The sequence below is a fragment of the Urocitellus parryii genome, chromosome 2, assembly GCF_045843805.1.
Source record: "Urocitellus parryii isolate mUroPar1 chromosome 2, mUroPar1.hap1, whole genome shotgun sequence".
NCBI lineage: Eukaryota > Metazoa > Chordata > Mammalia > Rodentia > Sciuridae > Urocitellus > Urocitellus parryii.
This window is the reverse complement of record NC_135532.1, coordinates 46,977,752-47,003,250: the sequence shown is the minus strand read 5'-3', so window position 1 is coordinate 47,003,250 and position 25,499 is coordinate 46,977,752. Positions and strand designations below refer to the sequence as shown.

General features: G+C 34.6%; 1 protein-coding gene across 4 annotated transcripts in view; it reads right to left on the bottom strand.

The window, feature by feature from the left end:
* The window catches only part of Elf1 (E74 like ETS transcription factor 1), a 108,315-nt gene that overhangs the window by 62,416 nt on the left and 20,400 nt on the right, over positions 1-25,499 (bottom strand). Inside the window, exon 1 of one of the 4 annotated variants that reach the window (XM_026399560.2) lies at positions 14,936-15,000. The exons of the other annotated variants lie outside the window; for them this stretch is intronic. The gene's annotated coding sequence lies outside the window, so the exon portion shown is untranslated. Of the gene's footprint in view, positions 1-14,935; positions 15,001-25,499 lie in introns of those variants that run through there. 4 annotated transcript variants of the gene reach the window in all.

Sequence of the window (25,499 nt, the reverse complement as noted above, 5' to 3'; positions counted from 1 at the left end):
CAATGAGGGCATGATGGTACGTACCTGTAATCCCAGTGACTTAGGAGGCTGAGGCAGGAAGATCCCAAGTCCGAGGCCAGCCTCAGCAATTTAAAGAGTCTCTATGAAACTTAGTGAGACCCAGTTTCAAAAGTAAAATACATACATAATACATACATAAAAAAGACTGGGTATGTGGCTCAGTGATTAAGCACCCCTGGTTCAATCCCCAGTACTAATAAAAAGAAGTCCAAAGACCTTAAAAGAGCGTGGCAAAAGATAAACATATGAAAGATGTTCTATATCATATGTCATCAGAAAAATGCAAAATTTAAAATGACAAGTAATATACTATAATATATAATATACATACCTATTAGAAAGGCCCAAATTCAGAACACTACTACCACCACCAAATGCTAGTGAAGATGTGGAGCAACAAGAACTCTCATTTGTGGCTAGTTGGAATACCAAATGGTACAGCCACTTTGGAAGACAATTTAGAAGAGTTTCTAACAAAATTATACATACTCTTACCACATGATCAAGCTATAGGGCTACCCAGTATTTACCCAAAGAAAGTAAAAACTTATGTCCACATGAAAACCTGCCTGGGAGTAGACAGAAGTTTACTTATGTTACCAAAACCTGGCAGTAACCAAGATGTCCTTCAGTAGGAGAATGAATAAGCTGTGATACATCTGGAGAATGGAACATTATTCAGCACTAAAAAGAAATGATCTATCAAACCTGAAAAGATATGGAGGAAATTTAAATAGACATTACATACATTTGTTCAGATCTATTGAAAGGACACTATCACCAGTAAATCCTAATGTGAACTATGGACTTTTGGTAATAAGGAAAAGTCAGTATAGGTTCATAAATTTTAATGAATGTACTCTGGTGGGGATGATGATAATTCAAGAATTTATGCATGTGCCAGACTTGGACGATACATAGGAAATATCTGTTACTTTCCTTTCAATTTTGGTGTGGGTTTAAAACTGCTTATTTAAAACACAAGTATTTTTTAAAAAGTACACCTCTTGGGCTGGGGATGTGGCTCAAGCAGTAACACACTCGCCTGGCATGCGCGGAACACTGAGTTCGATCCTCAGCACCACATAAAAATAAAGATGTTGTGTCCACCGAAAACTGAAAAATAAATATTAAAAAATTCTCTCTCTTCTCTCTTTTTTAAAAAAAAGTACACCTCTGTCACAATTTGTGTAATTCTTTGCTATTGTGTTACTCCCCTTTCCATTATTATAATAAATACTTGGGATAAAACTTGAGGAGGAAAGGTTTATTTTGCTTCATAGTTTAAGTCCATGATCACCTGGCCTCAGTGCCTATGGGCCCGAGGTGAGTTAGCACATCATGGCAAGAAGCATATGGCGGCAACCTGCTCACCTTATGGCAGTCAAAAATCAAAAACAGAAAGAGGAAGGGATGGGGTCCAAATATGTCCTTCAATGGCACACCCCCAATGACCTTCCCCTATATCCCACCTTCTAAAGGTTCCAACTTCCAATAGTGCACAGGTTGGGGACTAAGCCTTTCACACATGAGCCTCAGGGGCATGTTCAAGATCCAAACTATATCAACTATCATCTCAACAGCAGCAGTTTCAGCATTTCTGCATTTTTCAGTTTCCTACCTTCCCCCAACCTCACAATTACAGAAGTCAAAGTACCCTGTCTTGACTCCACCAAGAAACCCAACATACACTACCCAGGCTATCTGTTTGTGCATACTGCCAAGTTCAACCCAGATCTTTCCACATATTTTCTGTGGAATAAATACCTTTTATTTCTATGACATTTTAGGATCCTTTTTCAAGACCCAACACAACCAGACTTTAGAAGATAAACTCCAGGGAAACAAAACATTTCAGCTTTTCCCAGGTTACCAATAAATTTTTAAGACTTTAAGATTCTTTGTGGGCAAAACTTCCCTCTTCCCATGTGTGAGACCTAAATGGCCTGCTTTTTTTTTTTTTTTTTTTTTAATGGTATACCTCCTTTCTTCTCTAAATAGGAAACTATTTTAAATAAGTTTGGATATAATCAAACAATTCTGATATTCCATGTCAAGAATCTTAAGATGAAATTATTCCTGTAATAATCCTGTCATCCTAAGCCTCTAAACTAAATGAAACAAACAACAATAACAAAAAAAAAAACAGCTGCAGTAAAACCACAAATAAGAAATAAGAATGCAGAAAGTCATGGGCTTAGTATTATAGAATATATGTACCTAAAATACAGATATTTAATAAATTATACATGTAATTTTGTATTTTCCTATACCCTACAAATCTTTTCTGAACTTCTCCTAAGCTCAACATTGTAGAAAATACAGAGATAATGCATAGTCCTAATTCCCATGAAGTTTAGTTCAGGAAACAAGACAAGACAAATTCCACAATGTAGTTCTTAATTGTTAACAAAGCTGGTCAATGCTGCATGCTTTCAGAAGTTCCTGGAGGGTTTCAAGTACCATTTTAATAACATAGAATGGTCTCTATGACTATTAACTCAACCAATGCAAGGCAATGGGATGTAGTTCAGTGGCAGAGTACATGACTAGTAAGCACAAAGTCCTGGGTTTGATCGATAACACCAAAAAATAAAATAAACAACCCAATGTAGTACACACCTGCAATTCCAGCAACTCAAGAGGCTGAGGCAGAAGGATCTTAACTTTCAGACCAGCCTTAGTGAGATCCTGTCTCAAAAAATTAAAAGAGCTAGGGAAATAGTTCAGTGGTAAAGCACCCTTTAGTTAAATCCCCAGTACCAAAAAAAAAAAAAAAAAAAAAAACCCAGTTCAAGTCACATTAATGGGACCTGAGATATATCATCCAAAAATTATGACGACAGCTGAAACAAACATTCCATAGCTTGATTGCTACTCTGTCAGCTCCAGGTCACTAATGTGTATGCTGCCCCCCTTAAATTCCTCACCAATTACTGATTAAATTACTTCACAAATCACTAAGCCACATTCTCAACAATAGTTTTTAAACAGCTCAAGGTATGGAAAAATTCTTTAAAACAAACAAAATTCACTTAACTGATTAACTTGACATTTTTGTTCTTTGCACAAGATTAGAAAAAAAGTAGAAACAGTAAAATTATAAAATTTTCAAAAGATATGACTCATTACTATGTCCTTACACGTTATTCAACTAAACAGCAAAATCATCCTTCCATTCATTTAGGTACCAGTGAAACTTTGAAGTATTTGAATATCTACTAATGACTGTATCTTGTCATTTAGTATTAAATATTTTCAATAGTCAATACTGACTTAGTTATTCAATGAAGACATGATATCCATGACAGACTCAAACTCCTTAAATCCCTTAATACAGACTACAGTCATCACCATTTGAGAAATCTTTACCTTCCTCCAAAGTGATGTTTAAAAGAAGAATGCTCCTATAAAAATGGTTATTTTGACTAAGTAAAGCTTCATTCAAACCTGGATCTTTATTGGAGATATTTTCTGTTTTATGGCTTTGTCTTCTTTCAGGATGTTCAAGGACTCAAAGGTGATTGCATTCTCTGCCATTGAGCTTAGTAGACAGGCCTATTTGATTTTTTAAAAATACTTCATCATAAAGACACATTCAGGAATTGTACTATAGCACCATAAAGTTCATTTATATTATCATTTGTTAGTAATGCCTCATGTTTAATAACTACTCTATAATTTGCAAAGCAATATATATACCTATTACTGTATTTAATCCTTGAACCTCTCTAGTAACTTATAGATGTTTTTGCATCAATAAAAAAATATCTGACACTTCCTCAAGGAGATTAGGAAACAGATAACAAATAAAAATAACTAAAAAATAATAACTACTATTTAAATGAGTTAGGAAACACAGTATTTAGCAGAGGACCTCTTTAATCTTCATATCAATAACACTCACCTCTAAATGTATGAAGATATAAAAAAATCAAGATAGTTAACCAAATAAGGGCAGGAACCTCGTTACACTCATCATTGTACTGACAGATCCCAGAAAATCCACAACAAAGATCTGTCAAGGAAATACTCAAAAGTATTTGAAGTTACAATGGGGATGTGAGTCCATGTCTGATTTCATGTCAAGCTCATTCATCTATTTATCCATTTGACAAATATCCACCTAATACTTACAATGTGCCAGACCATATTCTAGGTCTGCAACAAATAAAATAAACCAGATTTCTGCCCTGAAATGGCTTATAATCTAATTTATTGATCTTCAAAACAATATGCTGCCAGGCACGGTGGCACACACCTGTAATCCCAGAGGCAACCCAGGAGGCTGAGGCAGAAGGGTCATGAGTTCAAAGTCAGCCTCAGCAAAAGCAAAGTGCCAAACAACTCAGTGAGACCCTATCTCTAAATAAAATGCAAAAAAGAGCTGAGGATGTGGCTCAGTGGTACAGTGTCTCTGAGTTCAATCCCTGGTACACACACACAAAAAAATGTTCCTCCTCAAAATATTTGTTTTTAAAATGAGGGAATGTCAGGCAATACATTGCAATTGTTATCTTGTAATCCATGAATAGAAAGTTCTTCCACTCTCCTTCAATGTTTACCGCCTAGCTACACCACAACCCCTCTCCTACAACTGAATACAAAAAATGTGACCTCTCCTACGCTAAGTGGAAGTAAGAGTTGTAGAGAGAAGATGCTTACCATTCAGATAATCTGAGAGTGCATAAAAGAGGAAAAGAATATCTGATGAAAAAAATAGATAAATTCAAAGGCATACTATAAAATACAATGCTGATTTGCATAGGAGTAACTTACAAATAAACATCTTGAGAAAGAAGAGAAAATTCTTTCTTTATTGTTTTTTCTATATACCAGATGGTCTTCAGAAATTATATAGTATTATCTATATCCTTTTATTTATTCAACAAGCACTCATTAGAAACTTAACAGCCAGACACTGGTGGGGGAAGGGAGAAGTATAAGAGGTAGCTAAGAAAGACTTTCTTAAAGGTGCTCACAATTTTTTGACTAAGGCAAATACAATTTATAATAATAAACATGCCACAGCAGAAACAGGTGTAAAGCTCATTCTCCCAAGTTGTTTTGTAATCATTTCCTATATCCTATCTTGTAAGATTATAAGATACTTGACAGTAAAAGATAATTTTTCTGTTTTTTATTATTGAACATACTAAGAATACCATATGTGTTAAAGTCAAATTAAACCAGATACTCTCTTTTATTAATAATTTTTACTTATTAACATTCATTAAAATGGTAAAATATGGTGGTCTCATGTTTATGGTTGGGTATCATACAGAATTTCACTAAATGTCTAGCTTCCCAGAACCAACTGAGGTTACATGAGGCTTCACTGAATATCCTCAAAGTAACAGATATATGTATTTTCTGATTCAAATACAGATATACATTCACATTCCCAACAAATGGACAAAAAAGGCAGTCTTCACATGTATACTAAAAACTATTTTCCATAAGTCTAAGTCATTTCAATAAACCAAAGACTATTTAGCCAGGCACAGTGGTACATGCCTGTAATCCCAGCAACTTGGGAGGCTAAGGCAGGGGGTTCTCAAGCTCAAGGCCAGCCTCAGCAATTTAGCAAGACACTGTCTCAAAACATAAGAAAAAAAAAAAACTATTTATTGGTTCCTGTGAAATCCTTAAATATTAAAGATTCAATCTTTAAAAAGCAAATTTGAATCCTTAAGATTTGACTTTTTTAACTTAAATTTTATTTTTTAGCTGGGTTGGTGAATGTCAATCTTTATGTTCTATAAAAATGTCATAAAAGGAAACACACTTTCAACATAAAAAGCTTTGCTTTCCTATTAGATCCTATGGCAAATATCTATTTGCCACCAAATAATCCATATGATCCATGAATATAAAATGAGCCTATAACATCCCTAGAATCAACAAGTATCAAAAGTTTAATGAAACAAGCTTTATGCCTAACTGGTTTCCCCAATGGAAAATTAAAGCAGCAATTGTACATCTGTGTCTGTTCCTCTCTTCGTGGTTTAACTGACAGGAAGCAGAGAATAAGATATGGCATACAAACGTCAAGTATTTCCTGCCTTCTCTGCTCTATCTTTATGTCTTATTTTATAAATAGTTCAATAGTTTATGTGAAAATATGTCAAAGTATTGTATCAGAAACACATAATGGCAAAGAGTATTTCTGAAAACAGAGCCAATAAAAGTATTTTGGTACTGGGATCCAAGACTCGATAAACACACAAAATTCATTATTATAATTATAGACTTTTCAAGTATTCTTAGGAGTATATATTATAGAGATGCAGATTTGAAAAAAAACACTATGGCTGAGTAAAATATAAAAATGCAGCTATCTTCTCTATTCATATTGATCAACTTTTACCTTAACTATAAATATAAGCTTCCACAACCATAATTAGTATAACCACTCCATTCCAATGTCCAAAATGACTCCTCATAATTTACTGCATACAAGTACATCTTGAACTTTCTGAAACCTCTCTTCCCTAAACAGAACTTAATATACACCTAATAATCAGTTTTAAGATGGCACTATGCTCCTAAAGTAAGATTTCTTGAATGAGTGGTTTGAAAAGAAAATACCATTTTTGCCTGGTAGTTTCAAGGAGTAGGATCTGGCTATTCATTTCAAGAGTCTAAGTTATTAGTACCTTCCTAGCAGCTCATTAGTATACTTCTGTCCTTACTTGTACATGTATTATCTCAGTTGTCCCTGATATCTAGGGAAAAAGGACTAAGTCCCCTGAAGAAAGAGGGACTTTGTCCATTTCCATACACTTCAGCTCCCCTCCCCCACAGCCTCTGGCTCCAATGTTTGGTGCAATAACCCTAAATGGAGGGAAAAGTCTCAATGCAGCTGCAAAGAACCTAATGTCTACCACTTAACAACCAAATATGTTAACAATGATATACAACTATTCTATTCTACCAAGGCTAGATGCATATTACACTTTCCTTTCAAGTTTATGGCTAGGATTAACAGGTTATAAATTATCTAACAATGTACAATTTTTTTCTGATACATATATCAAAGGATCAAATACAATGCCCACCTTAGAATGTTAACACCATAAAAACGTTTTGAATAAAGTGATAACCACAACATAACTTATTTCTAAATACAAATTGTTTTAAGTTGCCCCACAAACTAAAACACATGTGATATTAATTCGCAGCCCAAAGCCTTTCATTTATTTATTTATTTATCTTATTTTGAGATAAGGTTTTGGCTAAGTTGCCAAAGCTGTTCTCAAAACTTGTGATCCCCTTGCCTCAGCCTCCAGAATCCCTAGGATTATAGACATGCACCACCATGTCCTGCTTCTGTTTTGTAGATTTTTCAAAACTTATGTAGGATCTAAGAAAGTAGCTCAATGTGTGTGCTTGTCTAGCATATACAAGGCCCTGAATTTGATCCCCCGCATCTCATAAATAAATAAGACCTTACAAAATAGTGGACTGTAGATATTCTATGCCAGGTATGGTGGTGCACACCTGTAATCGTAATCCCAGGAACTAAGGAGGCTGAGGAAGGAGGATCACAAATTCAAGACCACCCTCAGCAATTTAGCAAGGTTGTACTAAGCAACTTGGCAAGACCCTGTCTGAAAATAAAAAATAAAAATGGCTGGGGATGTGACTCAGTGGTTAAGTACCCCTGGAATGAATTCCCAGTATCAAACAAACAACAACAAAAAAATAGCATACTATACTGTATATATTCCCCCAGCATACTCCAACAAGTTCATTTTAAAACAGAAATTTTTTAAACAAACACAATGGGTATTTGGAAAGGAATTTTAAGATTTTAATATTCCTTATAACTTAATGCTTAGAAAAATATTAACTCTAAGGCCTACACATGATTATTAGACTTCCATTATAACACAAAGCAATATCTCAGAGGTACAAAATAGCCTATCTTCAATGGTGCCTCCCACAAAAAGTGTTCTGACCTTATGCTGAGGAAACCTGAGAGTCACTCAAGATAACCAGATTAAAACTCACTCCATTAATTCAGTATAAAACTTTATTTTTTCTTTTTGTGGTGCAAGGGATAGAACCCAGGTTCTCATGTGTGCTAGATAAATGCTGTATCACTGAAGTACACATCCCTAGCCCTATACACAGCAAGTTAAAGTTCTTTCAATTAAGGGGAAGCCAATTAAGAACATTTTGATTTAAATTAAGAAACTGTAAATCAGAAAATGACTAATGAGAAACTGAATCTACAGGAATAGGTTAATTTGAAGGCACAGTACACCTATTACTATAAAACATAAAAATTACTGATGACACTGCCAATTCCTTTTACCATGAAAATTAAAGTTACTATACAGAGATCTCTTAGACTAGAAGAGAAGCCAGTAACTGAATCTGCCTTTCAACTTCCCTTTTCTTAATCACAAAGGAACCAACTAAATGGAAATATTGAGACTTGGAAAACACTTTCACTTTCTTTGAGAAATGTTGATTTCCTTATTAGAGGGACATGAAAAAATAGAAAAATACTATATTATTAGTTAAATTAAATTTCTGCTACATAATTTTGTGGATATACTATTATTCAACTAACCTATATTGTTTGGACATTTGGATTATTTCCAATGTTGCACTATTATGATGATTCTCAAAAAGTAATCCACAGACCCACAGAGGATCTGGAAAACTTTTCATGGAGTTCATGAGGTCAAAACAATCATTATAATATTAACATATTATTTACCCTTTTTTCTCTGTGTTGACATTTGTTCTGATGATGCAAGAGCAAATGTAGATGAAAATGCTAGTGCCTTAGCACAAATCAAGGACATGCTACCAAACCATACTAGTTGCATTTTTTACCATGAGGCACATTTTTAAAAGGCAGTTTCGCTTAAGAATATTCTTGATAAAAAGTAAAAAAAAAAAAAAAAAATTACTTTTCTTGAAAGATCCAATGTTTCTGCAGTTTACACACACTTCAGTTTTCACAAGATTCTGCCCCAAAACTCTAACACTCAGTTCCACGAAATATGTACTAGAATTTTTCCAAACTGGGAATAATCTAATGCCGTCAAGACACAACAGATAGCTGGGCAGTGGTGCATGCCTGTAATCCCAGTGATCTGGGTGGCTGAGGTAGAAGAATCAAGTTCAAGGGCAGCCTGGGCAACTTAGGGAGACCCTGTCTCAAAATAAAAAGGGGTGGAGATGTACCTCAGTGATAGAGCACCATAGGGTTCGATCCCCAATGTTTAAAAGAAACACACACACACTTCTGGTATAGATAAACAATGGAATACTACACTGCAATGAAAATTATGATAAATATGAGAGAGCTGGGGACATAGCTCAGTGATAGAGCACTTGCCTAGAAAGAGATAGTGGGTTCAAGTCTCAGCACCACATATAAATAAAATAAAAGTCCACTGACAACTACAAAAATATTTTTTAAAAAAGATAAATCTCAAAGTTAAATGAAAGAAGCAAATCATTGAAGTATATTATATGATGTGATTCCCTTTACAAAAAGTTCCAAACAATAAAAGAGAATAAAATCATAGCATTTTCAGGTAAATGGATGGAGTTAGAGAAGATAATGCTAAGTGAAGTAAGCCAATCCCAAAACAACAAATGCCAAATGTTTTCTCTGACATAAGGAGGCTGATTCATAATGGGATAGGGAAGGGGAGCATGGAAGGATTAAATGAACTCTAGATAGGGCAGAGGGGTGGGAGGGTGAGGGAGGGGGCATGGGGTTAGAAATGATGGTGGAATGTGATGATCATTATTATCCAAAGTACATGTATATATAGACCCGAACTGGTGTGAATATACTTTGTATACAGAGATATGAAAAATTGTGCACTATTATAATTGTGCTCAATATGTAATAAGAGTTGTAATGAATTCCGCTGACATATATAAATTTTAAAAAATAATAAAAAATAAAACCTTAAGAAGAAAAAGCAAATAGCACATAAATGTGTTCAATTTTCTCTTGTTGGGTGAGGTGGGGGCATTGTAGAATCATGACCAGAGAAGATCCCGTAATATGCTACATAACTACCTTTATTGTAGTATACAACACGTCTGATAGGTTCTTTACAATGGAAGAAAAATTGCTCATTTGACTGAAAACTTCCTGAGTCATTCGAATTGACTCAAAAATAATGCTAATCTATTTTCCAACATTTACATGAATGCAGATCCTAAGTAAAGGAGTAAGGTATTCTGGTCTACTGATGGAAGCAATGATCATTTTCAGACAGTTCAACTGGTGGAACTCTTCTTCCCATTCATAGAATGAGATTCAGTGAACATTTAACAATGTCCCATTAAACAGGATGGAACATTAGGCAAAGCCTACAAACATGCAGTCAATGATGCAGTTCAATGTCCAAAGAAACTTCAAAAATCACAGCTAAGCATTACATGGTATTAAAAAAACTTACCTTCTCCATACTCAAACAATTACAAATTTCTCAGGAGAGAAGGGTTTCAAAAAACTGCAAATGTTGCCCCCTAGATCAGTAATGTTTTTCCTAGAGCCCCAAGGATAAGGGGTTGAAAAGAGAATCCATAAAGTACCAAGTGGAACTAAAAAGCTAATATTAAAAGTTTAGAGAGATAAAGAATGGGCTAATTACTTTGAAAAACGAAAATTAGTTTAATTATATATCATGGTTAATACTACAATGGGTTGGGAGTAAAAAGGGAACAAAGTTATAGAAAAGATGTGGAGATGCGCAGTTGAAAGGCACATAGCCAATAAAGGGATACCTACGATAGAGAAAGGAGGCTACACAGGTTTGAACAATGATAATAAAGTACCCTGATCACCTACGTTCTTTTGTAGAGGTTGTGGACTTCAAAATATCACTGCTGCTTAAAAATTCAAAATTAAAATGCTAAATAATTGATTAATCACTCTCCAAAGTCTTAACTCTGCAAACAAACTCCCTAAGGATATGGCCTATAAGCACCTGAATCAAAAACATCTAGAATATTTCATAAAAATGCTGACTATCAAACCAAACACTAAGCCTAATGAATCAGAATTGCTGAGTTGAAGGCAATTCTTTCTTACACTGAGTTGACGATTATACTGCTTGAACAATATTATAACATTAGGAGCCAGAATCAGTGGCACACACCTGTAATCCCAGTAGCTTAAGAGGCTGAGGCAGGAGGAACATGAGTTCAAAGCCAGCCTCAGCAAAAGTGAGGCACTAAAGAACTCAGTGAGACCCTGTCTTTAGATAAAATACAAAACAGATCTGGGGATGTGGCTCAGTGGTCAAGTGCCCCCAAGTTCAATCCCTAGTACACCCACCAAAAAAAGATAATATCAGAGATGCAGATAGATGTTAATTTTTTTGTTTGCTTGTTTCTTCTTTTGACATTACTAGGGATTGAACCCACAGCCTTGCCCATGCTAGGCAAGTGCTCTACCACTGAGCTACATCCCCAGTCTGGCAGGTGTTAATTTTTTTTCTGAATGACTACAATGTACACACACCAGAGAGGGCTACATGCCTTTTAGAGTTGCCACTCTTAAATTCTGGACATGTCCATCTGAATTTGTCACAATGCCATATAAAATACCAACCTAGAGTAGTCAAGAATTTAATACCATATGTGGTATCTGCCTACCCATATATGCTTGGTACTTTGTCGAAGGTTGAAAAAGACAAAAAAAATAGGATACAATATCTCTGATCTCATAGGGCTTATATCTTTATTGTTTTTAAAAATGGGTATGGCAATCAAACCCAGAACCTTGTGAAAGCTAGGCAAGTGCTCTACCTCTAAGCTACATTCCCAACTGCATATATTTTATTTTTATTTATTTATTTTTTGGGTACCAAGGATTAAACTCAAGGTGCTTAACTACTGAGTCACATCCCCAGCCCTTTTTTGTTTTTTATTTAGGGACAGGTTCTCCTCACTTGCTTAGGGCCTTGCTAGGCTGCTGATGCTGCTTTTGAACTCACAATCTTCCCACCTCAGCCTCCCTGGGATTATAGGCATGTGCACCACTGTACCCAGTGCTTGTATCATTTTTAATCACTCTTCTTAACCTGGGTAAATGTTATTTATTCTTCAATACTCATAATTCCTTCAAGATAAACTTTCCTATTTCAGATTTTAGTCATCTTTCATCTCTAGGCAGTGTGACCCTGAATTTAATTGGTGGTTTGGTTCTATTCTTTACTTATTTCAACCTGTGGTTACCAAGCCATTTTCCCAACAAGAAATTTAAGTATGTGAGGATAGAGACCATGTTTCTAGTCTTTGTGCCATCTGTTGCTTAAGGACAATGATGGCCATGCTATGGAAGATCTGATATTGAATTAAGAATATTCAGAAATTTTGAAGGTTCAACAGTTGTACACAGTGCTAAAATTAATAATAAATAAATAATTGGACCTAACAAAATTTCACACCTCAAGAACAAGCTGATCTAAAAGTCAATTTCCAATCATCCCAATAACACATATTTTAAAAATCAGTAGAAAAAGATTTTGTATTCTCTAGATTTTAAAGATAACTGACATATACGGATATGAAGACATGGAATTAGATTACTATGAGAAGGTTAAATTTAAAATGTGTACTATTAAAGCTTAGAAAACTGTAGATTTTGTGAACATGTACATATCACACTTATTTTAGTAGAACAGGTGTAATACTAGACAGTATTTGTGCTCCTAATAGAATATGAGGTAAAACTGAGGAAAAAAAAACAAACCTTTCTTGTATCCAGAAGTTCAAATAAGTTCCCAATTTTTTTGTATTAACATCTAGGACTATCTTACAGAGGCAATATTACAAACTATGCTTCAACTATAAAAAATTCTAAATGACAAAAACTATTGCAGAATTTAAACAAATGTATCATCTTCTCTGATTAAAAAACCACTGGTTTTTTAATTTTAAAAACCACTGGTTAACTCATTTGATTGATAATTATCACCAAACAACTTAAGGTTTTATTTATTCTTAAGGAAACACAGGCCATTTCAAACAAAGCATTATTTGTTAGTGTGTATTAGCATGAGGAGCTCCAGACTGGACGCGCTGCCTAACCCAGAGCCAGTCTCAGCATCTGGGTAACTATTTCTTCATCTACAAAAGTGAGGCAGAACTTTTCAGCACAAAAGTTCTTTAAATCAGAAACTCTAAGTTTAATTCAGGTGACCTGGTTGAAACTTTCAACTTATGGAAGGAAAACAATGTACGGGAGCTATGTAATAACAGAAGTTGAAGTTCAGTTTTCTTCCTTCCCCACCACCTTCTCGCTTCTTAAAGCCCTACCCCAGACTTTCACATAACATGAAACACACATATATATATATGACCAAGTCTGTTTTATTTTAATTAAATATAAAATTAGTTTAATTTATTTAGCTTCCTCATCTTAAGAAGCCAATTCTTCTACTTTTAATCACTGATTCTTCTACTTTTATTAATAAATAAAACCTTAATTACGTTGCTTATTTTTGTGCTTCTAAATTTTTCTTTTATGGATCACTGGCCTTTAAAAATAAAAAAAAAAAAGCAAAAAGGTTTCATTAGATTTTTCAAACAGTCCAGACCTGAAGTAAATACAGCCTTTGCTTACTCAGGCTGACTAAACCAGCAATACGCAAACAAAGATAATAACAAATGGTTCAGACCTGAATTGGCAAAATGTCTGCTAAGTCTTTCTTATAATTCCACAAAACTGAGATCTGTTAATATCAACAATCCTTTCAAAAGGGTAAGAGGTAATAACTGCTTTTCTATATTTTTTTTCAAATCTGATAGGGCTTTAGGCAACTTCAGAAAATTGTAAGAATAAATTCTCAATGAACCAGCTAAATTATCATTTTGGTCAATAATAAATAATTTGGCTAATTTTATTTCCAAAAGCTTTAGACCTAATTATTGCATATTCAAATTTTACTTTTATTCAAATTTTAGTTTCAAATATGTTAAGTAAAATACTATTGCACTCAGATTCTCAGAGTACCTAAACTTCAAGGCACACCAGAATGTATACTTTGCCAGCTAAAATTTCACAATTTTAAAAATGACAAATATTTCAGAAAAACACTGAGCAATCTTCTCACGAAAAGTTTTTTGTTTATGCAAAATATTCAAATCTTAAGAATAGGAAAAAGGGAAGACAATTCTCCACTTTTCCTTTTTATATAAAACAGAAATAGTACATATTTTGACAGCTTTGCTTCCAAGGTTGTTATTCAAAACAAGTTTCCAATGTGAATGATGGCTTCATTTTTTTTTTTCTAGTAGTAAATGAATCATTAGAATCTTTCTTCCTCTTTACATAAAACTCTAAACTCGCTTTTACTTGTTATCTAAATAACTGTTCACTTTATTTAAACTTTTGGTATTCAAAATATTTAGCATAATTCATTAACTTAAAAAAATAGAATTGTCCATGAGCAACACCTGTGAATGAGTTGTCACAAAGTTCATCTTTAATTAAATGACAAAACAAAGCCACTACCCCTAAATTTTTTAACATCCATATCACAAGAGCATTACAGTTTATTTAATCATAACTTGACAGCCAGTCCCACAAATGATTAGATTTCTTAAACTAAAATTTAACTTAGTTGTTTTATGGTATTCAAAAAAGAAAAAAATCCTTTCTTCTGAAGTCACATAGGGGGAAAACACCAATCATGCAAAAAAAGTTTTTAAGATTCTTTACCAAGAAAATCTAAAACTTTCCAGTATCTTAATGCTTTGTTTCCCCCTAGTAGTTAAGTGCAATCAGGCATGTGACTGACTACACACATTTTATCAGAGTTAAAGAACACTTTCAGCCATGTTCTTCTCAACAGGTAAGAACCACCCTCCGTTTATCAGCTCAAGAAATAACCAGAAGCAAATATATAAAACAAGTTACCTTCAAACATTCTTTCTCTTTAGATTTTGTCCTTTGGGCTTGAAAATAAAAAGCAATCCGGCAAGTTTTATGCTGTTAAAATGGCTCCTGTAGATTGGGGAAGTGGTGTCTGTGCTTCAGCTTATGAGTCATACATGAAACTGTTTCTAAGGGAGGCACGCCCATGTTGCTGTGGACTCAATTATTCTACTAGGTCAAACATGCAAATCTACAGGTAAAAAATGGCAAGGGGGAGGGAGGTATAGGCCAGGAGAAAGATACAACCAAGGAGCAAGATCTACCTTCATTTAAACCATTACTAAGCTTGTGTTTACTGCCTTAATTTAAAATTAACAATAAAATAGAAAGAGAACATACGAGGAAACAAAATTAAAAACCATGTTATTTTAAAATATAAAATTTCAGTTTTTAAGAATTAATATCAAATAAATACAACAATGAAAGGCAAAAAGTATACGAGAATGGGAGAGAACAAACTGTGGTTTTTAATGTAACAATGGATTGGTGGTTCTTATCTGGCTATTCATTAACCCATATATGAAAGGGATATATTAGTATGTAATCCAGAAAAGCTAACAAAGTACAATACCAGATGCAGACCTGTAGGTTCTCTAAAGACATAAAATCCACTAGAAAATTCAAAGTTCAATGAAAAAGTGTGAGTCAATAAAGTTTATAATTTTTTTAGTCTGCATTATAAAGTCCAACATAGCAAAATGATTTTAAATAGAACTGCAAGTTTGATTAAAAAAAAAAAACTTATTTTGAAAAAGTTATCAGGGCTAGGGTTGTAGCTTAGTGGTAGAGCACTTGCCTAGCATGTGTGAGGCACTGTGTTCAATTCCCAGCACCACATAAAAATAAATAAATAAAACAAAGGTATTTTGTCCATCTACAGCTAAAAATAAATAAATAATATCAAAAAATTACCAATACAATCAGTTATTTCATAATTCTACCATTTCCAAGTGATATACACAGCTTTTTCTTTGCAACAAGACTTTCTGCATATATTTCAAATCTCCCATGTGCCAGACACCTTGCTACAGCTTTGCTCCACTGTACAATGACCAACAGAAGGAGCAAACAACTGAAGCCAGTAAAACTGCTTTCCAAGTCATCATCTATCTGACAAGGTGGCCAAGGAGCAAAAACATTATAGCTAGTTACCCTGGCCCCTGGGTAAACATTAATTTATTCTAAAAGTTTAAGTTAATTAAAATGGCTTGAAAACAGTAAGCACCTCCCCAAGTGCTCGCAATGATGCAGTGTAATTCAACTTTCTGCCTATGAAGTGCCCATTTAGTCCATTCCTCTAACATGTATGAGTTTACTGCTTTTCTTCAATAATCTTCATGGTTTAACAAATTAACAAAAAATGCAAAAGAGAAAAAAACATCACTTTTTCTATTGCCAAATGTCCTGTTTAGCTTACTTTAGCTAAACACTTATCCATAATGATTATTCAGAATCCAAACACCAAGAAACAAGCTTCTTCAAGCAAATTAAGTCCACTGATCTCCCTGGCCCCACAACTGAAACTCCTTTTGGACAATATCCATGTAAGCCTAATATCTCATTATTTTCTTTTAGCTAATTAGAAATAGAAATTATAAAGGATAAAAGAGGATAATAGTAAAAGGATGATATCAGAACAAGTAACAAAGCTAATAATCAGAGAAGATAACAAACAAAAAACCTCTTATAAAACTATGAAAATGCTAGGCACGGTGGCACACGCCTGTAATCCCAGCAGTTTGGGAGGCTGAGACAGGAAGATGGCAAGTTCAAAACCAGCCTCAGCAAAAGCAAGGCACTAAGCAACTCAGTGAGACCTGTCTCTAAATAAAATAGGCCTGGGGGATGTGGCTGAGGATGTGGTCAAGGGCCCCTGCATTTAATCCCTGGTACCAAAAAAATAAACTACAAAAGTGATTAGCCTCAGCTGGGTATGGTGGTACATGCTTATAATCCAAGTGACTAGGGAGGCTGAGGCGGGAGGATCCCAAGTTCAAGGCCAGCCTCAGCAGTTTAACAAGAACTATCTCAAAATGAAAAATAAAAAGGGCTGGAGATGTGGTTCAGTGGTTATGCACCCCTGGGTTCAATCCCCAGTATAGGGAAGGGGGAAAAAAGTGTTTGATGGGCCTGGTGGCACACACCTCTAACCTCAGCTACTTGGAAAGCTTAAGTAGGTGGATCAATAGTTCAAGGCCATCCTCAGCAATTCAGCAAGACCCCAACTCAAAATAAAAAGGGCTGGGAATGTAGTTCAGTGGTAGAGTGCCCTTGGGTGCAAACCCCAGAACTTTAAAAAAAAAAAGTGTCTAAATTCTAAGCCATTCTGTAAAGTCAACAAGTTGTACATATTCTCTAAGTATATCACCATATGCTGAGTGTCATGAAGATATGGCATCAGTATGATACAGGTTTCCAAATGATAAAGCGAATGACATCAAGTATGAAGATATTTTATGCTGTTTAGATATATTAAAGGATAAGCCTGCTACTGAGAAAATCCATTTATATAAAATATCTTATTACTTGATAATAACAGATATTTGAAATGTAATTTTAAAAACATACTTTTTATCATCAATATACAGAAGTGAAGTAAAAGACTTAAAATGGAAAACTACCTTTTTCAACACAAATATGTTCCTAAGGAGATGATTCTAAGGTTGCTATTATAATATATTGCCCCTTTCCTCAGCAGTATACCTAATAGAAATATTGTACCATCTACAGGAAATACATCCTAGTTTTATTCACAGCAAACTCTCCACACATCAAAAAAATATAAATAGCCACACACTAGAGTATCAAAGAAAAAAACAACAGGCAAACAATTTAGCACAGGTAGAGTCAATCTACTTGGGTTCAAATTCCAGCTCTGCTGCTATTACCTGTGTCATCTTGAGCAATCATTTAACAATGCTGTGGACATCACTTCTTTATAATACAGACTAACAGTATCCACTGTGAAGGATTATTTTGAAGATTAAATTAAATTCATGTATTGCTATTGCTCTCTAGAATAAAGAATTTTCACAACTTAAGAAAACAGTCCAATCTTTTCAAATGGTCAGATCTGAACAAATATTTCACCATAGGAAATCTGATAGCAAAAAGCACATGAAAAGATCAACATTAATACACAATAGGGAAATGCAAAGTAAGTTCCCACTACCATTCCACATCATTAGAATAGCTTAAAGCAAACAAAAAATACTGAGCAGGGAACAATGGTGCATACCTGGAGGCTGAGGCAGGAAATCTCAAGTAGGAGGCTGCCTGAGCAACTTGGTTAGAACTTGTTTTAAAGAATTTCTTAATAAAGGTTGAGGATTTGGCTCAGTGGTAGAGTGCTTCCCTATATGTGAAAGGCCCTGGGCTTGACCACCAAAACCATCAAATAAATAAATAATAAGATTTTTTAAAAACCTGATAAGAGCAAGTGCTAATGAGGGTATGGAGCTGCTAGAATTCTCACATATTGTTGGTGGAAACACAAAATGGTACAGCTACTCTAGGAGACACTTTAGCAGTTTCTTTTACAGTTAAACATATACTTATTATATTCTCCAGTAATAGCACTCCTAGATATTTATCCTTGAGAAATGAAGACATGTATTATCTTTTTAAAAACTATACAAATAATTGTAACAGTTTTGTTCATAATCACCAAATACTGGAAAGCCAGTTGAATGAAATCCAATACTGGTGAATGAATAGACACATTGTGGAATATTCATACAATGGAATGCTACTCAGCAGTGAACAGGTACAAATAGGTAAATTTCTGATATATGCCACAACATGATGAATCCAAAAGCATCAACCTGGGGCCTGTGGTTGTAGCTCCATGGTAGAGTGCTTGCCTGGCATGTGTGAGGGTTCGATCCTCAGCACCACATAAAAATAAATAAAGGTAAAGTTTTCATCTACAACTGAAAAATTTTTAAAAAGCATTAACCTGAATGAAAGAAGCCAGGCTCAAAATATGTACAATATTATTCCATTTATAGGACATTCAGAAAAGACAAAACAAAGGAAAATACTATCAGTTGTTGCCAAGGTTCAGGGGATGAGGAGAAGTGACTGACTCTGAAGAAGTAAAGGAGAACAAGGTAACATATTCTGTATCTTGACTGTAGTGTGTGTGTGTGTGTGTGTGTATATTATATATATATATATATATATATATATATATATATATATAATCATTTATATTTGTGTTGTCAAAATTCATGTAACTATAATACTAAACAGGGCAAATTGTACCATATAGAAATTACACCTCAACACACGTGACTAAAGAAATCTAGTTCCTGAAGTGTTTTAACAGTACTGGGCACATATTGACCACCTGATAAATAATGGCTATTATGATGATTCATTAAAACAACCAGCATCAAATACTTCAGGATGATAAACCTTAACTAAACCTCAGAACTCATAAATAAGACAACTTAAGATTTGTGATAGGAATATAATGTACCTGTACATATTGTGAATATATCATTTTCAAAAACTAGATAAACACTGAGTCAGTATATACCTTAATGTAGAGCTGTCATGGCTGCCTCTTTTAATTACTAGCTGAGAAAAGACTGAGTCAATGGAATGAACTTATTAAATGTCAACTGACATTAAGACAGCTTCTTTCTTCCTTTAAAAACGAATTTACTATATGTTCTAGGACTCACTTTTCCTTCTTATGTTGCATCTTCTCCTTTAAAAGACTCAAATTTGAAATTTTTTAGTACATGAAAACATAGAACCATCTAATTTTCATACCTAAGAAATTGAGGCTTAAATAAAAAGCTTGTTTTGAATCTATCCTCTGGTCAGGAGCTCACATGCTATCCCTATCAGAAATGGAGGAAAAGATCGAACCATTAAGATGATAAATGATCTTTGGTTGTGGTGGTGCCTCACTGTAAATCTCAACAACTTGGGAGGTTGAGGTAGGAGAATCACAAATTCTCAAGGCCAGCCTCAGTAATTTAGAGACCTTGTCAACAAAAAAATAAAAAGGGCTGAGGATGTAGCTTAGTGGTTGTATATCCCTGGATTTGATCCCTAGTATCACACACACACACACACACACAAAAAAAAAAAAAAAAAAAAAAAAGGAGGAAGGAGGAGAAATAGGAAAATAGGAAAGAAAATCAAAATATCAATGTTCTCTAGTATTTAAATATAAAAATTAAGAGAATTAGATTAAATATTATAAATATTCCAACTGGACATAATTTTATTGATGTTAACAACTCTCAAAGTATGATCCCAGGTTCCAATACCTGTGTACAATATTTAAATGTGGGCTTTAATGTGAAACGGTTAATTCTCTATTTTCTCATCACTTTCTGTTCTGTACAGACTCAAGTTAGTAGGACTCATCTATAAGAAGTATGCCTCCTGAACAATTGTCTATGCATTTAAAGAGGCATACCAAAAGGCAAAAGGACCAGGGTTTTGATTTTGCTCACTACTGTTATTTCCACCACCTGGCACAGGAACCTAAACTCAACAAAAAACTCAAGACACATAAATAATGTTTCAAAAATGGTTCATTCAGCCAGTTGTGGTGGCACACCAGCTCAGGAAACTGAGGCGGAAGGCTGAGGCAGGAGGATTTTGAGTTCATAGCCAGTTGGCCTCAACAACTTAATGAGGCCCTAAGCAACTTAAGGAGACCCTGCCTCTAAATTAAATATAAAAAAAATGCAGTGGGTGTGGCTCAGTGCTTAATAGCCCCTTGGTTCAATCCCTGGTACCAAAACAACAACAAAAAGAGTTCATTCAGGAGAAAATGTATTTAATCAGGAATTTACTACACACTGAATTTTTATTTTGCTTGTTAAAAAACAGAATCTTGCTAAACTGCCAAGGCTGGCGTTGAACTTGTGATCCACCTGCCTCAGCCTCCTAAGTAGTTGGGATCACAGAGTAGCTGGGATTATAAGTATGCACCACCTTACCAGCCGAAGTATTTTTAAAGACATGATTTGGCCCAAGATTTTATACAGCTGGATTCATGTAACTATGTTACAAGATTCCATTGGCAGTGTTCATTCTGGATGTTATTCTTTCCCGTCATTAAAAAATAACCAAGAACTTGTTGTATTCTATATGATATGCCCAGGTAACATGTTGTCTATAATCTTAAATTGTTTTATATAGGCATGATATTTTCTCTCACAATTTTAAATTCAATATTAAAAACAACAAATATTACTTCAGTGGACTGTAACCAGAAAAACACCTCAGGATCACCAGGAGGAACTTTTTGAAGACACTTGCTCATTCTCAGAAATGGATTCAGTGGTGCAGGTGGAGCCCAGATTTATGAGAACCACTGGCTCCTTCTAAGTTGTGCTGTACTTCACAAAACAGCCACTATTCAATTATTTCTAAATGTCGTAGAAAGGAAGCCTTATATATTTTATATCGAGTTTACAGTAAAATCTTCACTACTCTCTACGTGAAAGCATCATGTCATAGAAAATGATCATCACACAAACCACCTGTCCTTTCCCTATCACCAACTGCAGTCTTCCTAAAGAACAACTCTGAAGGGGAAATACTGGGGAATTATATTGGGCAAATTATACTGTTATATTGTGTCCATGTGTCCGTATAAAAATATGTACACCATTATGTACAACTACAATATATCAATTTTATAGTGAATAAAAAAGAACAACTCTGAGAATGATATGATAATTGCTCGTGCTAAAAGAAAAAAGCAACTTTCATTTCTCCTTTTTGTTTTTTTTGGTACTGAGGACTGAACCTAGGAGCACTCTACCATTAAGCTACATTCTCCAGTCCTTTTTATTTTTTGAAACAGGACCTCTATAAATTGCTGTGGGCCTTGCTAAGTTGATGAGACTGGCCTAAAGGCAAAATAAAAAGCCACACTATTTATCACAGTACTCAAAGGCTTTCATAGTTTGGTTTCTATTCACCTTCCATTTCCAGTCCTAAACTCTCTGGCTTCCTACTGTCTTTCTCATACATACACATATATACCACACACACTCCAGACACTGAAACCTCCTGGAATCTCTCCATTCCTATTTGTGTGCCCTTCTTACCACTGTTTCCTGGGATTAGAATGCACTTAACTTATTTCCCATCTTATCCTCTCTGCCTGCCTAGAGAATATCATTCCAAGTCTCAGTTTAAAATCCTCCTCCGCATGAAGCCTTCCCTCAACAGCCCCCCTTATACTTATTACTGTAAATGCTTAGCATAATGGAAAGGGACCTTAGAGATCCTTTATCCAGTCCAGTGGTTTATAAACTTTTAACAGTTAGATTCTTTTTTTTTTTTTAAAAATCTTTATTTTTATTTGTATGTGGTGCTGAGAATCTAACCCAGTGCCTCATGCATGGCAGGCAAGCGCCGCTACCACTTGAGCCACATTCCCAGCCCAACAGTTAGATTCTTATAAAAACTTTCAGGAAAACTTAACACAACCTTAAATCTTCGCTGTTTCAAGAAAGCCTAAAACACTGATATACTCCAACCTCATTTTAAAAATAGAGGTAGTATATAGAAAAAATGGATTTTCCCAATTTCAAGTTAATGACTAATTCTAGAAACTCTGTCATTCATTTAATAAATATTTACTAAGCACTTACTATGTGCCATTGTTCTAGCTCCTTACTAGACAGTGACCAAAAGACAATATTGTTGATAAGTGCAGCACACACAGAGATCATTTAAGATAGATCTTGGGAAACAACAGTGAATTACTATAAACTTAACCAAGAGGACTCCCATTGTAGTTATTGTACCAGAGGTGGCTTCACTATCTGAGCAAATTAACATATTTGGAATCTGGGTATGTAGCTACTGATCTCACAAATGCCTTTTCTCCACACTTGCCCATAAAATCCACCAGAAACAGTTGGTTTTCAGCTGGCAGTACACCCCCTACTCTACCTCAAGAAGTGTATCAACTCTCCAGTCCTGTGCCAAGACCAGCTTGGTGAAGATATAGGGAATACTGAACAGGTAGCAGAAGAAGGCAAAATTTTTAAATGCCACCTCTACCACATGACCAGTTAATGAAATAAGGTCTGAAAATACATTTGTGTGAATAAAAACACATATGAAGCATAAACCTTTGTTTTCTTTCTTTTTAGTCCTTTATCATAAGAAGTACTAACATTGCATTAGTACTTAAGCATAATTCATTTTACATTAGTATTTAAGTTATATAATATCAGAAAAGTAACTATCACTCAAAAGTTTTACATCCACCTCTGAGCAGAGTTGTGGGCTAGAGATAATAAGTTTGGAGATCATTAACACATGATAATAATGAATATATGATATTAAAGTAACAGATAATGACAGCTTCCTGAGACATACCATCATTTAGAGGTAGAGAAATGATGCTGAAGTAATAAGGGAAAGTGAAAAAGAATACTCAGAAATGTAGGAGAAAAACAAACATGTGTACTATTAACCTTGAATTTAAGTGTTTCCAAAAACAGGGAATGAGCAGCTATATCAAATGCTGATGTCAGATCAAGTAAGATGAAGTCTGAGGAAAAAAGGACAGCTGAAATTTAGTGAGGCCCTAAGCAACTTAGCAAGATTATCTCAAAATAAAAAATAAAAAGGGATGGGAATATGGCTCAGTGCCCCTAAGTCAATCCAGCAACATGGAGGCCACTATTAATTTTTTTTTTAAGTTTTGCTCATGTAAAAAAGATTTTTTAAAATCTGATTAGAGAATGTTTAAGACAGAAGGAGAGGGAAGAAACTAAAAATAGAAAGTAATTTTGTTGGGAGAGGAGTCAAGAGAAGATTTTCTGACTTATAGGTTCTGGGCAATGAAGGATAGGGACTATAATTTAACAAGATCAGTACTGGACTGGGGTTGTAGTCAGTGGTAGAGACACTTGTCTAGCACATGTAAGGCACTGGGTTCAATCTTCAGCACCACTATAAATAAATAAATAGATAAATAAATAAAGGTATTGTGTCCATCTAGAACTAAATATATATATATATATATTTTTTTTTTTTTTAAAGTAGCCGTCAAGTCTACTTCACCACCTCCTGAGTATGAGATGGGCCTAGTGATTTATTTGCTTTTGCTTTAGCCAAAGGAAATAACAACAAAGGTAACACAAGGAAAGACTTGAAAGTGTAGGCACAATGGGCTCGCCCTCTCAATGTTGAGATCCTTTCTGCCATTACTGGAATATGAGAACCACATGGAAAAAGGCCCTGACCAGGTGAGTGTAGCTCCTCTAGATTATTTATCTTGTCCCAGCCAAGTCAACCCAAATGTGAACAATCACCCAGTCAACCAACAGAAATATGACACATACATTTGCTCAGAAACTATGACTTGCCCATGGCCTCACGGTTAGTAAACATAAAGCCAGGATTTAAACCCATTCTCATGCGAGAATCCTATGTCCTTTCTTATCCCATTTTAAAAACTTGAAAATATTTTGGACTTTAGAATTTACTTTAAACAATCTAAATAATTGTCTCTCACACTTAAGGATAATAAAATACACAATTATAATCTGCTACCCAGATTAAAAATGCAGGCAATTTTAAATTACTGAAATAAATTTCTAAGATTTACCAATCTCTCTGCTTTTCCTGCTGTTTCCCCACTACCTTTTCTCCCCATCCTTCAAGATTCTGCTACAGTTCATCAAAAGAAAGTACCTAAGAAATTTTTAAAAATAGAAAAAGTTACTTTTATACCTTTACCAGACAAATAAACTCAAGTGGCTAAAAGTAGGAATAGAAGAAGATATGGAAAAAAAAATAGACCTGATACTACATATAAACTTAAGTTATAACTTAAAAATCAATAAAAATATTTTATTCTGTTTTGTTTTTTAAAAAAATCACAGAAGGGAAGATCTTTCATTTAACTAGAATTAGCTAACAAAGTCATCACTGCTACTCATATTCTTCAATCCCTATTATCACATTATTCCAATTAGAGATTTAAATGTTTTTTTTTTTTTTTTAAGTATCAGAATAGCAGTGTACAGGGCACACCTGTACCCAGTGATTCTGGAGACTGAAGCACTATAACCAAAGCTATGACAAAGGACAAGTAGGGGTAAATAACAACCAAAAATCCTTAAAAAAAGAAAAAACTTTGGGGGTTTAACTCACACAGGTGAATACATTTGTAGATATTTGGCAAATGCTTCACAAAAAAAGAAGCTCTTAATCTCCTTAAAAATCAAAACTAAAAATCTTAGGCAAGGGGCTGGAGTTATGGCTTAGTGGTAGAGCACTTTCGTAGAACAAATGAGGCCCTGGGTGCGATCCTCAGCACCACATAAAATAAATAAATAAAATAAAGGTACTGTGTCCAACTACAACTAAAAAATAAATACATTTTTTTAATCTTAGGCAATATATTGTAGATGTATAAGAAAAATATATAGCATGGAATTCCAACAGTGAGCTCATTCTCAAAGAAAATGGCCTTCGACTTCTCATCAAAAGATTAACCAATGGCTGGTCATAATGGCAAGTGCCTAGCTGGAGTCCCAGA